Source organism: Lissotriton vulgaris, chromosome 3_1, assembly GCF_964263255.1.
Source record: "Lissotriton vulgaris chromosome 3_1, aLisVul1.2, whole genome shotgun sequence".
Lineage (NCBI taxonomy): Eukaryota > Metazoa > Chordata > Amphibia > Caudata > Salamandridae > Lissotriton > Lissotriton vulgaris.
This window is the reverse complement of record NC_141689.1, coordinates 2,058,122,081-2,058,138,157: the sequence shown is the minus strand read 5'-3', so window position 1 is coordinate 2,058,138,157 and position 16,077 is coordinate 2,058,122,081.

Below are 16,077 nucleotides of genomic sequence, written 5' to 3'. Positions count from 1 at the left end.
TGAACAGCGAGCGCCCGACCCGGCATCTGGAGGCTCCGAAGGAGGGGTCGTGAAGGACTTCTCGCCTTGGTGGCTGGTGGTTGGTTTCTGTCACCTGCCCCCATTCCAGCCATGCTTGTGGCCAGGGCGAGGTGTTGCTTCAAGCCTCACACAAAGTCGCCGGCGCTCCCCAGGTGCGTGCAAGTGAATAGCGCCCTTGAGCTGTTTTTGGAACTCATTCCAAACAAACAGCAATCAGTGGCTTCACAGTGAGAATTCACTGTAAGAATATCACTGCAGAATCTTAGCTTTTGTGGACGATGAACAGGACCTACTAACTGTCTCGACGAGCTCCGTGCTCATTAATTGGCGGTCCCTGGGGCTGTGAGGGGGGGATTGGGGCCCGCCACACTTTTTTTCTCACTGTCCCGGGACCTGGCCCACCTGGGGGCTAAATAATAACGAAGCGCGGGAGCCTGCGCTTCGTTTTTTTTACTTTCGCCCGAAATTCGCGCTGGGTGCGCGAATCTCGCTGCTTAAAAGAAAATGCTTTTTTGGGCCCTGTGGGTCCTTGTGGGACCCCCTGAGCAGGCCTACGGGGTCAGGGTGTTTCTTCCCTACCCCATTTTCTTGTTTTTCGCGTTAGTTTTTCTGTTTTCTTGTGCCTCGGTTACCGAGGCACAAGATGGCTGCCAACACTTCCTGGTTTGGAGTGTTGACAGCCAATTAGAATAAAGCTTGTGGTCAGGAGAGTGCGCGGATCCTCCGTGCCTCTAAATATCAAAACTTTTATTTTTTTATTTTCTTAGCAACTACTGAACGGATTTACACCATTTAAAAAAAAGGAAGCTTGCTGAAGCAAGCACTACCTTTTTGCCAAATTTGGTGTAATTCAGTTCAGCAGTTCCAGCTATATCCGTGTCTAAAGTTTCCCATGGGAAGTGCATTTTTTGACCTCTTTTTTTACATTTCTCAGGAACTACTGAATGGACTTTCACCATTTAACAAAAAGAGTTCTTTCTGAAACAAGGGCTACCTTTTTACCAAATTTGGTGTACTTCTGTTCTGCAGTTCCGGCTGTAGCCGTGTCTAAAGTTTCCTATGGGAATTAAGATAGAAAAAACACGTTTTGAGCCCCCCCCTTTTTTCTCGGCCCCGCTTGCCGAGTCACCCCGAAACTTTCAAGAGAGGACCTGACCAAGCGCCCCACAAGTTTTGATAATTTCGAGAAGATTCGTCAACCGGCGCCAAAGTTATTGGGAAAAGAAAAAATGCTTTTTGAATAGAAACAAGGTCCCAACTATAACTACCTACTGGCGACTGCCAGTAGGTAATATATATATACATATATATATATATATATATATATACATATATATATATATATATATATATATATATTCACAGAAAAAAACAAATGTTATAGGGATGTTTTAGTTAGACTCAGATTTCACTCGTACAAAATCAGTGAAATTCAGCAGTTTTATTTATTTGAGCTAACTATAAAACTTACGCCCCCACAATGCACTGCTTGTAATCTCACATATTACATTCCTCATGACATGGTCAGTGACACCACTCATGACATCACTGATGACATCTCAAATGACATCACTGATGCCATCATGTGAGTGTTTGAGTGTTAAACATATATACTAACTTACTTCAAAAGTTAAATTAGTATAATTTGGTGCACCACTACTCAGTGATACTACTTCTAACCATATATCATGTGTGTGGCTGTGTGATTGCATCCTTGTGTGTATGGGTGTGTAAATGGCTGTATGGGTGTATAAGTGGGTGTGTGAGTAGCTGTGTGGGTGAGTTAGATGCTGTCTGAGTGGTTGTATTGGTGAGTCATTGAGTCAGTTAGTGGCTATATGGCTGAGTGAGCTTGGTATGAGTGGCTCTAAGGGTGGGTAAGTGGGTGTGCAGTGCCTGTATTGGTGAGTGAGTGGGTGGGTGTCTGAATGGCTGTATGAGTGAGTGACTTGGTGTGTAAGTGGCTGCATGGGTGAAACGGTAGCTGCTTGAATGGATTTTTGGTTAAGTGAGTTGGTGTGTGAGTGGGTGTATTGGAGAGTGTCTGTGTAAATGGCTGCATGGGTGGATGTGTGAGTGCTTGTATGTATATATGAATGGGTATGTAAGTGGTAGTGTGGGTGTGTGAGTGGCTGTGTTGAGTGGTTGTTTGGTTAAGTGAGTGGGTGTGTGAGGGACTGTGTAGGTTTATAAGTATGGGTTGGAGTAGCTGTATGGGTGAGTGTGTGCCTATGTGAGTGGCTGTATGGGTGAGTGACTGGTTGTATGAGTGGCTGTATGGGTGACTGAATGGTTTTGTGAGTGGCTATATGTGTGAGTGAGTGTGTGAGTGGATCTATGTAGGAGTGAGTGAGTATATGAGTACTGGTATGGGCCTGTGAATGGGTATATGAGTGGTTGTATGGGTGTGTGAGTAGGTGTATGAGAGTTTTATAGGGGTTTGAGTGGTCCTGTAGATGATGCCATCAGTAATGTCATTTCAGATGCCATCAGTGATGTCACTGACCATGTCATGAGTGACGTGATCTGTGAGGTCCTAAGCAGTGCATTGGGTGGGCGTAAGTTATGGTTAGCTCAGGTAACTAGAATGCTGAATTTCAGTAGTTTTGTACAAGTGAAATCTGAGCCTAACTATAACATCCCTGTAATCTTTATTTTTTTCTGTGAATTTCTAAGGTTTTTGAAATTCTATTTCTTAACTATAATGTCCCTGTAACATTTGGGTTTTTAAGTGAATTTCTAAGGTTTTTTCAAATTCTATTTCCTAACTATAACGTCCTTGTAACCTTTGTTTTTAAGTGAATTCCTATTTTTTATAACTAGTCGTTGAGTTTGCAGAGTGGTGGAGAAAGGGGGCAGGGCCTCAGACCAGCTCTCAATCCTGCTGTGTCAGACTTACTGTAGGTAACAGGAGGGCTTCTGGGCCCCCAAGAATCCTCAGCATCCAGGACAACTTCATCCCTCAACCAGCAGGTGCATTTGCAGAGTGATGGAGTACGGGGCATAGCCTCCAAACACCTCTCAGCAATTCCACTGTGGGGGACTTACTGCAGGTAACAGCAGGGCATTTTGGCCCCCATGGACCCTCTGAAGCCAAGGGGACTTCTTACCCCAACCAGCAGTGAACCAGGAGGCGCGTTTGCAAAATGTCGGAGAAAGGGGCTGTGGCCTCTGACGTTCTCTCAGTAATTCTGCTCTGTGGAACTTACTGGAAGCAACAGGAGGGCTTGTTGGTCACATAGGATCCTCTGGAACCAAGCGGACTTCATCCCCCAAGTAGTAGTGCGCCAGGAGGCGTGTTTGCAGAGTGGTGGTAAAAGAGGGTGGGCCTCTAGCAACTTGCCAGTCCCTTTAAAAAAATATATATATTATTAGGGGGGTGGGATGATATACATGCAGCTCCCTCTCTGTAAAAGCAATTGGGCTCACTTTCAGCAAGTGAGAGAATTTTCAATGAAAGCGAGCACAGTTTGCTATGACTTGGTAAGCTCCCGCCAAGCTATTCAAACAGCTATGTCCCGGGGATGGGCACCCCGGACATGCAAGGGTGCCGGCCTTTGTGGACAGTGGTCCCCAGGGCTATGTATGGCTCCAGGAGGGCGGCCACGTGGTCCCACTCCTTTTTTTTGTTTGGGCCCTGCCCTGGGGAGGTGGCTGTGCCCTGGACTGAGAAAACCTGTCCCTCCCAAATATTTAAAATCAGGAGTGCCCCTGGGAGGTGTTGGCCCCCGGGGCCTGGGTTGGTCTGTGAGGTCCCCAAACACATTTTCATTTTGGCCCTTGCGGAGGTGGTGGTTACCAGGGCATAATACGCCACAGAAGGGGGACCCTCCATGCGCCCCTCTTTTATATGGGAAAAGCCTCTGGGACCTGGCCTACCCAGGGGACCATAATTAACGAAGCGCGGGTGACCATACTTTTTTTGGTGTTTTTTTTCGGTGGGATTCACTGATCCAACATGACTCCAACTGAATTTGTTTAAAAAAATACTTTATGGGCCCTGCAAGGTGCCTGTGGGATCCCCGCCTGTGGCCTAGGGGTCAGAGGGGTTCTACCCTGCCCCCTTTTCTTTCTTTCTTTAATGCTTTTTCTATGGGTGGCAACACTTCCTGGTTTGAAGTGTTAGCAGAAAATCAGATCTCAGAAGGAGATCGGGAGGGGTCACGGATTCTCTGAGTTCGCTAGATATGCAAATTTGGATTTTCCTTAATAGTTCAAAAGCTACTGTAAGGATTTACACCAATTAACAAAAAGGTTGCTTTTTGGACCAATAGCTACCTTTCTGGCCAATTTGGTGTAATTCTGTTCAGCAGTCTAAGCTGTAGCCGTGTCTAAAGTTTCCTATGGAAAATAACATGGGGAAAACGCCCCTACTTGATGGGTCACCCCAAATATTTTAGGACAGCAGCTGAAGTGAGTGGCAAACGAGTTTTGAAAATTTTGTGAGGCTTCATCAAACAACACCAAAGTTATTGGCAAATGGAAAAATGCTCTTCTTATGGAAACTAACTATAACTACCTACTAGTGACCGCCAGTAGGTACCATATATATATATATATATATATATATATATATATATATATACATATATATATATTACCTACTGGCGGTCGCCAGTAGGTAGTTATAGTTAGGATAATTTTCAATGTTAAATCTCAACATTCTATTTTGAATAACTTTGGCGCCGGTTGACGAATCTGCCTGAAATTTTCAGGAAAATGGTCTCATGGCGGTCCGGTCCTTCCCTGAAAGTTTGGGGGGGATTCGTCAAGCGGGGGCTGAGATAAAAGGGGGGTCCCAAAACGCGTTTTCCCCATGTTAATTTCCATAGGGCGGTCGATTTCACTTTTAGCCCGAACGGCTGAATGGATTTCCACCAAACTTGGCAAAATTTTAGGGACTGGTAGCCCGATGTGCCTTTGCTATGTCTCAAGATATGTGCTTCAGTGGATTTTGAGAAATTAACGTTCAAAAAAATATATATATCTATAGGCGCTCTCGGGTGCGCGCACCCGTGAGCGCTCCCGGCGCGACACGCGACTTGCGCGCAGAAAGCTGGTTGGCTCTCAGTTGTCTGTAAACATTCTAAACAGTCCGGAGAGGCCGCCATCTTGTCTATCGGTAAAATCTAGTCATAAGAGGTGGCAAAAACAAAGGGTGGAATTGACCATAAGGGGGCAGGGTAGACCCCCCCTGACCCCCTAGGTTTGATATGGGGGCCATTAAAGGGCCCCGCGGGGCCTCAAAAATTTTTTTTTTTTTTTCGATTTTCGCGGGGGAAGCGCCTGGTGCGCGCACGGGGGAGCGTATTGGGGAGCGTACTATGGAAAAATAATCACTTCAAAAATTGTATGTTTATGAATTGTTTTTTTTTTTATTTGTTTATTTTATGTAAGTACCTACATGTAGGTACTAATGAAGAGACTTAAATTTAATGTTCACCATCTTCTTTGTAGACATCTTGCATGTTGTTATTGTATTTTTTGTGGTATAAGGAATTCATAATATAGTCTGTCTGGAAAGGAGAAACAGATCTTTTAAGCACTCCCTGAGAATTTCTAGGGGATCATGAGTAGTCTGTCCTGTTCACTTATGAAAATGAGGTGTAAAATATTCATATGAGATAATATAGTGGGAGAAAGGTAGTAACTATGAGTAAACTTACTATGTAACAGAAAAATAGTTGAACAGTATACTATAAGTCTCACTTTATATTTTAAACATTTTTGGTAATACTTCATGAATTACATATAAAAAAGAATATTGTCTGATACAATTGATATTATTAAAGATAAATTTATTCCTCTGATTCTTTTTCATAATTTAATAAAATTTCTAACATAATATTGTCCGGAATTTCCTCATAATTATATGTACATGAATCAATTTCTTCCAAACATTCTATAAACTGTTCATCCAAAGAGTCATCCATGAAATCAACTTCTTTTTTTTCATCTTCTGGTTTTTCCACCTTTACTTTGATAGAAGTATCATTTGCCTTATTTTCTCCTTCCATTTTCTTTCTGAAAATTGCATATAAATTAACTATATTAGTAGAGTTAGGGTACTGTATACCAGAGAAGCCTAACTCAATCCATAACTATTACAGAGAAGTCTATGTCTATCTCTAACTATTAAAGAGGGATAGCATATCACTAACAGAATATTTTTTAAGAAATAAACTTAACGTGTACAATATACTTCCATAATTAGAAGTTACCTTAGAGAAATTAGTTGAAGTTGACAGTGAAATTTGTTTTCAAGTGTACTTCAGGAAGCAGTAGTCAAAATGGCTGTGTTTCCCTCTCTTCTTTTATATATATTGTTGTACTTAACCAATCAAACGACAGGAAAAAATCGTAGAAAATGAGAGATACTTTTTAATTGGTTGTAAATTCTAACATTACAAGTGTGTTTTTGTCATGTAATTTACCTCAGGATATTTAGAGAGGCCTGTAGCCTAAATGTCTCAATGGAATTTCACCAAATTTGGGCAAATGGTAGGGACTGCTATGTAGTAGGGCGTATTCTATATTTGATGAAAGTGTCTCCATTGGGTTTTCCGTAAATTACTTTCCCACCTTTTTTTATTTTGCGCTTACTAGTGCGCGCTCCAGTACGCGCACGGGCAGCGTAACGGGAGTCATCCATTTTGTGTTTCGGAACAATCGAGACACAAGATGGAGGGTAAACAATGTTCGGAATGGATAGAAGGGGGAACTGTAGAGACTTCTTGACCCTCTAGGTTTTCTGAGGGGGGCTTAGGAGGCTCATAAACGTAAAAAAAAAAAAAAAAATTCTTAAATTTTTCGCGGGGGAAGCGCCTGGTGCGCGCACCTTTAAGCGTACTCGTACGCGTACTTTGGTGAAAAATAGTGAAAAAAGTTAGAAAAAAATAAACGCTTTGAATGATCAGAGTTAGGGTAGCTCTGAAAAGAGCTTTTGGGTTCTGTGGTTGATTTAGGTACCTACAAGTAGGTTCCAATACACATTCTTAAATTCAGAAGGAATATTCTATTCCCCTCATCTGAGAAGTGCACTCCATCTCCTCTGTAGATGTCTTGCATGTTGTAACGCAAGTTATTATTGTATAATGAACCCATTCCATAGTCTCTCATGTAAGCAGAAACAGATTTATTTACATGTTTCCGTGCTTTCTCAAATTGTGGACAAAATTGGTTGGACCAGTTCCATTTCTGTCTTTGGCATATATTGGAATATACCAAGGCAGTGTGGGGAAAAAGTATCATCAATTGATGAAAGGTGTCCTTTAATAGCATTTCCAGACCTACTCCAGTTAATGTGCCTAGATCGTTTCCACCACAGTGCACAATTATAAGGTCAGGTTCTGGCAGATGCAAAAAGGTTTTCACCAATGGTATCAATTGGTGACATTTTAATCCTCTGTGGCCAATCCACTTGATTTCCACATTTGATAAATCAAGGTTATGAAAATTTCTGCTAGCTGCATACCTTTGAGCCCAGTGGATGTAGCTATGTCCAATAACCCAAACAGAGTACATGATGTGAGAAGGTTCTGGTCCAGTCAGATGAAGTGTGGGAATGAAATGGCAGTTGGAACAGTAGGAGTTCACAAAAAAATAATTGTGGAGTTTCTGTGCTCTTGAATCACTAGCAATGATTGGTGGATTCAGATAGTTGAAAACTGAAAGTTAGGGTGTATGGTTATGTTGTGTGAAAGAAGCAATTTGAATGGTTTAAAAAAAGTCACCAAAAGCAAAAATACCCTGTATAGGCTGCTGTATTGACAGGTCAAACATCCTTGCTGAGTTAATTTGCAACATTGTAAGATAAACTTTTGAACCTTAGAGTTCAGTTAGGAGGGAGTTGCTATGGTAACAGATAGAAAGGTTTGAGAGGGGGATGGGTGTTGGTTTGAAAATAGTGAGGGAAGAGTTTTCATTGGTTGAATTAAGGCATATGTGTACAAAGATAGAGATTTTCTATGCCAGTCTTGGTTTCAGTGTATTGAGAGCACACCTTTTCCTCTGCTAAAGAAAAATTGGTGTGTGTGTCTGACACTGTTTTCAATCTCCAAAAGCATTTCTAAAGGTAAGTAATGATTCATTTAATTTAGATAGAGATTTATTTTCTCTATGGAGAATATTTGGAAGCAGATAGTTATGTTTTAGAAGTGAAATTGTATGTTAGTATATAAGTCCTGCGCAGTGTTTTTTACATGTTATTTAAAAATCGATTTTGGGTGCAAATGAATGGTATTTTTATTTGGCTTTTTTTATGATTGCCATGTGCAGTTGATGCATGACTTTAAACATGGGTAATAAGTGATGCACTGGTGGCGCCAGGCTTTTATAAATGAGGCTCTGATTTTGTTTGATGATATTGAGTGGTTTTAGTTAGGTTCTGTGCAGTGTTCCTTACATGTTATTGAAAAATCGATTTTTGGGTACAATTGATTGGTATATGTATTTGGCCCTTATTTATGAATGCCATCCAAGGTTTCGTCAATGCATTCCATATTTATTTCATCTACTGTTTGAAAGTGATTTGTCTGGGCTTTCTTATGCAGTTAATCATATATTAAAAAGTGGACCTCATTTGCAAAATGTATGTGCAAGGGACTTTATGGAGAAAGTTAATCTGCAAGACAGTATTTTGGAATCTCAGCTAATCAATCTCATGGCATGTCAACGTGGAACCAATGAGTATTGGTTTCGTCGTCATGGAGAATTGAAATGTATGCTAAGAAACTTAGGAACTCCTACATGGTTCCTCACTCTTAGCTGTGCTGAGTATGCATGGGACGATTTACTTCAATTTCTACGAGAGGCAAATGAAAACATACCAAATATAGAATTGAAAACACCAGGAGAACTGTGTTCTTTAGATCCAGTGAATGTTTGCAGATATTTTAATCATAGATTTGAAGCTATGATGTCTTTTATTACCAACAAAAAAAATCCTCCCCTTGGAGAGGTTTTGGATTTCTTTTGGAGGAAGGAATATCAAGCGAGAGGTGCTCCTCATATACATATGTTGTTGTGGATTAAAGATGCACCCAAATTTGGATCAGATTCAGATGAAACAGTGATGAGTTTCATTGAAGAGTATTCAACATGTGCTGTTCCAAAATCTACTGAAGAAAACAATTTAAGGCAACAAGTTTTACGTTTTCAATCTCATCGTTGTGGAAAGTACTGTCGTCGAAAATTTAAAAACAAGGAAAAGTACTACACGAAATGTCGTTTTGCATTTCCTCGACCAGTGATTTCTAAGGGAAGAGTAAATAATTTGATGTCATCTCTACGACATACTGTGACGAGAAAATCTCCCAAAAACACATATAATTTGAAAAGAAATGAAGAATCTAAGTACATCAACGATTACAACCCAGTGATTTTATCCATGTGGAATGCTAACATGGATATTCAGTTCGTTGCTGACAACTCTATTGCTGTGGCTCGATATGTGACATCTTACATCACCAAAAAAGAAAAGACAGAACTGAAGGAAATGTGGGAGGACATTTCACATGAAAAGAGTCTAAGCAAGAAATTATACAGTTTCAGTCTGAAGATGTTGTCACATCGAGAAATTGGAGCATATGAATGTTCTGATCGGTTATCATCAGCAAGTCTCTATGCCAAATCAAGAACAATCATTTGGGTGAGTCTTGGTCTTGCTGCCACACGAAACCGAGTTTTGAAATCTGTACAAGAAATTGAATATTTGGCGGAAAAAGAACCAAACAGTACAGATATTTTGAAGACAAATATGTTGGATACATACTATCCAAATAGAAGTACTCACCTTGAGAACATATGTTTGTATGAAGTTCTTCAAAACTACAGTTATAAGAGGAACATCACAGAAGATATCAATAATGGAAAATATGCACTCATTGGCTATGAAGGATGTCTAGTGAAGCAGAAAAAAGGCCATTTGATTAATCATCGAAAATTGAGTTGTGAAGTTCCAGACAAAAGAGAATTTTACTACTTAGCTCTTTTGCAACTCTTTAAGCCATGGCGTACAGAAGAGGAACTACTTGGAGATTTTCTCTGTTATGAAGACTCTTTTAATGCAACTAAGGATACCATAGAATGTCCTATTTTTCTAAATTATCTGCAAATGTTGAATGAAGAAATGGAGCAAGAAACCACAATTGCTGAAGAGATAGCTAGAAACAGTTCTCAAGATAGTCAGAGTTCTACTTCATTGAGCCAGGATCCACTAGGAGGACCAATTATCCAAAATGAAGCTGCCACTGCCATGGATGAGGTGGAAAGAGCTATGGAACAAGCTCAAGAGGATGGAGTTAACTTAGAAGATTTGGTAACGCAACTAAACATTGAGCAGAAAAAGATATATGATGAAGTCACAGAGCAGATTGAACATGGATTCAGACATGAGAAAAAAGAGTGCTCATGTATATTATTTGACCCTGTCCGACTGTATGTAAGTGGAGAAGCGGGGACAGGAAAAAGTTTTCTAATTAAAGCCGTTGCAAGTTATCTGCAGAAAAGGACTGATTCACCACTGTCTTGTGTTGTAACTGCTCCAACTGGTCTGGCAGCACATAACATTAAAGGGATTACTCTACATCGTTTATTGATGCTGCCAGTTGAACATGATAATAAATTGCATTACAACAAGCTATCTGGAGATGCGTGTTCTGAAGTTTCAAGAGTCTTGAAGAAAATGAAACTTCTTATCATAGATGAAGTAAGCATGGTCTCAAATCTAATGCTTGCTTTTGTGCATTTGAGAATGCAAGAAATTCTTAAAACAGACTATGATGTGTTATTTGGAGGAAAACACATTATTGTTTTTGGAGATCTATTGCAGTTGACTCCAGTAAAAGGACAACCAGTGTTTAAAATGCTCACGCATGAAGATACCAGGAAGTCCCTTGGAAGCATTGGAAATGTTAATATATGGCTAAATTTTAAATATGCTGAACTGCTTCAAAATATGCGACAGGCCAAGGATGAAGATTATAAAAATATTCTACAAGATGTAAGAATTGGAAAAATGACTGAGAAAGGTAAAAAAGCTTTGCATAGTCGATTAATTTCAAATTTGTATCCAAATGACAACATTCTTCCAGAGAATATTTTTAAAAAAATGACTGAGAAGAAATCTGGGATATGTTTGATGCCAACTCTGCAAGAATGTTCCATCTTCAACCAAAAAATGTTAGACTTAGAAAATGAAGAGATTGTGAAATTAGAAGCAATAGATAAAATAGAGCATATGGGTGCAACAATTGTTTTGTCAGAAAATTTGAAAATTAAATTGCATTCATTGGAGAAAAGTATTTCAAAAACAGCTGGTTTTGAAAAGACTCTGAATGTGTGTTTAAATTGTCGTATCATTTTGAGAAGGAATTTAAATGTTGAAAGCGGTCTGGTAAATGGAGCAATGGGTTATGTTGTTGATTTTGTGAATTACAGAAATAGAGATGGAATTGAATTTTTAAAAATAAAATTTGATGGCATTGAACAAGTACAACAAATAAGTCGTTGTTCTGCTAGATTTTTACTTGTAAAAGACTTATATGTTCGCCGAAAACAGTTTCCTGTTTGTTTGGCGTATGCAGTGACAATTCATAAATCTCAAGGTTTAAGTGTAGATAGTGCATTGGTGAACATTGGAAGATCTGTGTTTAAAGAGGGTATGGCATATGTGGCATTATCTCGAGTCAGAACTTTATCAGGATTGTATTTGATTGCGTGTGATGAGACAAAAATTTGTGCAGATCTAGATTGTGTTAAAGAATACAATAGGTTAAGAAGAGAGTATGCTCCACATTTGCCTCAATATCCTCTGTTTGAAAAACGTGTGGTAGGCCGAAAAAGAAGAAATGAGGATAATTGTAGTGAGGTAGTTGCAAAAAGACAAAAAGTAGAGAAAACTGTAATTGAAAACAGGAAGAAAAAGAATTGTGGAGAAAATGTTGTTGGATTTCAGTTTGAAAACAGTTCTGGTGTCAACTGCTATGCTAATGTAGTGGTTAATGTTGTTTTTTTTCTTAAAAGTTTACAAGAACAGATTGTTGAAAATCGGGATCAAAGATTGTGTGGTTTATTGAATTCTGTGTTTCAGAAATGTAGCAGTGTTACAGCACAAATAGAAAGTGTAACAGAAATTCGAAATATTTTAGATTTGTGTTCTGGTCAAGATAAATTTTCACAGAACATTCAGCAGGATTGTCAGGAATTTTTAATGTATATGTTTGGTGTTTTGGAAGATGAAGGTGTAGATGTAGATAATCTTTTCAGTCTTTCTTATCAATGGCAGCATGACTGCCACAATTGTAGTTTATCAAGTACTACTACAATAGACACTGAAAGATTTATATATTTGACTTTACCAGACTGTAAATCAGTGTCTTTTAAAAATCTAGTTAAAGCAGCAGATCATAATATGGTGTGTACCCAATGTAACTGTACAATGCTGTCCACATTATTTATACAAAGGTATGGGCAGTATATCATTTTAGTTTTCCAACGATGTAGACCTGATGGAACTAAATTGACAACTTCTATCAAAAATTTTGTGGCTTCTCAGTTATCAATTTCTGGAAGGACCTTTACAACTGAAGCTATTATTTATCATGATGGACCTTCGACCACCTCAGGACATTATACATGCTACTTAAAATCTGAAAATGGATGGAGTTACTGCAATGATTGTCATTTAACTTATAAACAACGTTTGCCTTATGACTCTACAAATTCTTATCTAGTGTTTTTAAAACCAAAGTTTTAGTAAAGGGAATTGGCCTTTGAAGACGGGAATAGTTAATAAAAGTTAGTTAGTTAGTTAGTTAATCTAATATTTGAAATTATTTATCTCATGTAGATACTTTAAGTGGATCTCAAAGTAAAAAATACTGATATATCTGACACAAATTGGCCGTGAGGAAAATGTAAGATATGATGTTGTTAGATCTTTTTTCATAGGAAGTTGATGAAATCGAAGTTATAGAGCACAGGAGACTTTTTTCACCAAAAGGACCTTCACTATCTGCAATCTCATGTAGATACTTTAAGTGGATCTGAAAGTAAAAAATACCGATATATCTGACACAAATTGGCCGTGAGGATTGTGTATGGTATGATGTTTTTAGATCTTTTTTCATAGGAAGTCGATGAAATGGAACTTATAAGGAACAGCAGACTTTTTTTCTACCAAAAGGACCTTCACTATCTTCTACTTGGCCTCATGGAAAAGTAAGTGAATCAAAGATTAGTGTACATATATGAGATGTATGTTTGAATGGGTTTTTTTAAACACAATCTTTTAGATTGTGTTTTTTTTTTCCCGCTGTTATATGATGAAGACTTTGAACTCACTAATTTAAGTGGAATTCAATATATTCTGAGAACAGCAAAAATAAATAATGTAACATATTGTAGAAGTTATTGTGTTGTTTGCTTTATGTAATTTATATTGTGTTCACATTATTATGCACTCATTTTCTTCTTCACCCTTATTTACCTCTCTTTACTAATTTACACTCTTTTTTCATTGCTGTTTCTTTACTGTACTTCATTCACAACTTCTTAATGTAATAAGAACTATCTGCATTTCCTCAGTTCCTTCCACCACTTTTTATCTTTTTTATATTCACTTAGTACCACTGCTTTAGTTTCCTAACCCTCTTTCTCTTTCTCCATTTTTTTTTCTTTCACACTCATTGTACTGTAGTTCAGTTAGTTCTTCCTTTTGTCTTTCTTTTACTCTCTCTCTTCTTTCTCTCTATTACTCCCCATGTGTTGCCCTTATTCACTTATATGTACCCTGTTTCACCCCTCTTTACTTATATTCACTGATATTTACTTTCCCTCAATCACTGCTATTCTTTTCCTCTGATTCCGTCACTACCTGTCATTCTCATACTTATCTGTCCTTCTTTTTACTTTCAATATCCATTTATATTCTCCCTTAACCTCTACTTTAGTGTTCTTCCTATTTCTTCTTTCTTTTGCTCCCTTATTCATTTTTCTTTTCTCAGTTACTTCCTTTTAAACTTTTTATCTGTCTTACTATCTATTACACAGTCACTCCTTCATTTTTTTTTTCTTTTTTTTTTGTTAGTGCGCTGACGGTACGCGCACGGGTGCGCGCACCGGAAGCGCACCAAAGTGAAATATAAAAAAAAAATATTTTAAATTAAAAATATTATCTCAATATACATTATAGTGTTCATTTTTACAAAAACATACTTTAGCAATTCACTAAAAAACACATAGGTATGAGTCTGTATAGAAAGTTAGGAATTAGCATTAAAAAAACCTATGAAATTCACTGAAAAAACCATAGGTTTCACACCAGTTATAGTTAGGAATTAGCATTTAAAAAACCTATGAAATTCACTGAAAAAACCATAGGTTTCACACCAGTTATAGTTAGGAATTAGCATTTAAAAAACCTATTAAATTCACTGAAAAAACCATAGGTTTCACACCAGTTATAGTTAGCTGGAAATTTTACTGATATAAAACCATTGAAATTCCCACGTTATAGTTAGTCGGACTCACTATAACTTGCGCGTACAATGCACTGCTGATGACATCACTCATGACATCACTGATGAGATCATCCTTGTGACAGAGTGACAGACCTAATTTCAGTGTAATGTAACGCTTGAAACACATATTCAAAAATAGAAACAAACATTTTCAAAAAAATGGAGATACCCAAACCAGTAACAACAACCAATTCAGTAATTCCACCATCTATATACACATCCACTCATTCACCAACAGTTCTATATAGTCACTCATATATACTCACTCATCATATGTAGTGATACACCTACACATCCTGTTACACATCAGCAATCATCCAAAAGTTACTCACACACATACTCACACATGCAAATAAACTATTGAACATCCATTTATTTGCATATACATTTATACACACACTGCCACCTTACTTCTAAGGAAACTTACCCATACTTACTCTCTTAAACAATCACTTATAGAAACACATACTTATTTACACAGGAACTCCTACAATCTCTCACTATATATACTATACTCACTTATATACATCAATACTCACATATACTAGATTAAAACATATGTCGTTACTAATGAAGACACTAGTGAGACAGTCATTCACTCACTAACACACACATATATACACTCATCCACCCATACAGTCCTGCACATATGCTGTCTTCAAAACACATACAAACAGTGAGTCAGTCACCAACCCCATGCAGCCACTTATACACAAAGAGAAACACTGATACAAACATTTAAATATTTAAACAATACTCGCTAATATATGTATTCACTAAGATACACTTAATAAGCCAGTTACCCAACCAATTTTTTTTAAAAAAACATCCATTTACACACTTATTTAAACATTTATTCTTCCATCGACCTTTACAAATACATATATAAAACAAATTTATTTTTCAGAAAGACACACATTCACTGGATGGTCTCATCAGTGATGTCATGAGTGATGTCATCAGCAGTGCATTGTACGCGCAAGTTATAGTGAGTCCGACTAACTATAACGTGGGAATTTCAATGGTTTTATATCAGTAAAATTTCCAGCTAACTATAACTGGTGTGAAACCTATGGTTTTTTCAGTGAATATATATATACATACACATATATATATTCACATTCACAGACATTTACAAGCCTAGCTTATAGCTTCTCAAAATCTGTTCACCCTACTATGGACATGTGCAAAGTAGAGATGGTGTGACCACCAACCGAGGGCCCAATTCGCAAAAGTAATCTGAGACAAAATCCTAACTTTACAACTTTCAGCATTCAAAAAGGGCATTTAGGAGTAGTAAAGTTAGGATTTTTTCTAAGTTAAATTTAAGTTTTGGTCTTAAGTTTAACTAAAATACTACTATTGGTGATATCTTGCACTTTGGCACTTTATACATTTTAAGAAATATTTGCACATTGATTGGCATTTATTATATTCTAAAGGATAATTGGATTGATATACGATATAATGGTACTTCCAAAATGAATTGATCTATAGAGGCTCTATCGCAAGGCATGTTTTAAAAGGATTGACT